At 27.4% G+C, this 1722-nt stretch overlaps 1 protein-coding gene across 1 annotated transcript in view; it reads right to left on the bottom strand.

The window, feature by feature from the left end:
- LOC111083578 (protein spitz-like) overlaps positions 1–1722 on the bottom strand; it is a 44828-nt gene that overhangs the window by 42056 nt on the left and 1050 nt on the right. The window lies entirely within an intron of this gene.

Raw genomic sequence — 1722 nt, 5'->3', positions numbered from 1 at the left:
TGGTAAACGAAATAATAATTTGATCTAAGTAAGAGTTTTTTTCTCTTCCCAATTTGCAAAAAAACCTTACGTAATAGAAAAAAATTAATATTATTTTCGAAATCTGCGTAGTTGATTTATGGAAAAGACCAAAACAACTTTTATGAAGTTTAAATTCGCAGGCCTGTGTAATTAATGTATATTATCTATTGAATATAGTTGTTGTACCGATTTTGAATTAACTAATATGGAAAGCTTACACTCGGAAATGCTAATTATAACGTTTTTAACAAAATCAGCACCTAGCAATTTTGTTTTTATTACTTCAAATAACAAAATATTTCTATACAGAAATAACATAATTTTTCTGACAAACTTTCTTTATTATAAACTCAAGTGAACGTTAAACACTGTTTGCACGAACTTTGCTGTAAATGAGTTTTATAGTCATCTGCAAATTAACGAAGAAAAGCACATGTGAAATTAAAATATTTTTAGAAAATCTTGAATATAGACGAACTATCAGAATTTACTGGTTAGATAAAATGCCAGTTATTGATATCACACATTTACCAAAGAATCCTATAGGATTAGATTTTGATTGCCTTAAAAATCTTTCAAAATTTAGTAGTCTGTCCATTCACATATTGTTTCAGGATATTTGAACAAATATTTAAATGCAAAGATCGTTTTAAATAGTAAAATAGAATCAACTGTTCTGTCATAAAACTATAAATCTCCATAGAAGGAGAAAGACTTTGTCGTGATTTAAATATACCATAAAAAAACGATAGGACAACCTATTAAGTCTTGCAGTTGAATTAATTTTGCGTTATTTTTTCTTTCAAAATACCTCGTTTTTCGTCTTGAAATTAGTAATATTTTTAGACTTTTAGCAAGTGTCCAAAACAATAAGTACATAAAAGAATAAAAACATAATATTGTAATTATTTTAAGTGTTTCCTAATGCACACAAACATATGCAGAATGGTGTGAATTAAGCAAATATCTGTGCAAAATCTCCGTGCTAAATATTTAGTTTTCCTATTCAGGAGGGTGAACTACATATAAATCATAAGTTATAACTCAAATTCTACACTTTATTTGCAAATGATGCACGTGAGCACGTCATTTTATTGATGTGTTGTTATTCAAATACTAAATTGAAAGTACTTCCAATTCAAAATGTATCTGCATAAATATTTGTCTTAAAATGCAATATTATTAATTTTACAGATAAAGCGTTATAAATATGGCAGAGTTTTTGGTTCATAGGTTAATATTACTATAAAGTGATTGTTAATTGATTCGTTTTAAAATAAAGTTACGAAATATATGTATGATGTTTTGAAATGTCTTTTGCTAAAATATTAATCATATATTTATATATGAACTTCAAGAATATGCAGTAATGATGCTGTTATTCTATTCTTTGGATTATTCAGCCGGACAAGCTGTTTAAAACACGAGAAAAATAAATGTGAAGCTCAAACTATGATTCGATTTGTCTTTGTCTAAGGTTACTAATGAGGGATGAAATTCCAGGAAACCAGTAAAACTCAGCCACAAGTGATGATAAATCGAGCGATAGATTGGACTTCACATTAATTTTTTAGCGTTTTAAACAGTTTGTCTGGATGACTAGTTTCTAAGAAACTAGAAGTATCAGTGCTGCCTATTTTTAAAATTCCTATATAAATATAGGATTACTGTGTTTGTGAATTGTTTGTTTGTTTTGAATTT

This window comes from Limulus polyphemus, unplaced genomic scaffold (genome assembly GCF_000517525.1).
Source record: "Limulus polyphemus unplaced genomic scaffold, Limulus_polyphemus-2.1.2 Scaffold5, whole genome shotgun sequence".
NCBI lineage: Eukaryota > Metazoa > Arthropoda > Merostomata > Xiphosura > Limulidae > Limulus > Limulus polyphemus.
Note: the sequence above shows the minus strand (reverse complement) of the source record. Positions and strands in the feature narration are given on the sequence as shown.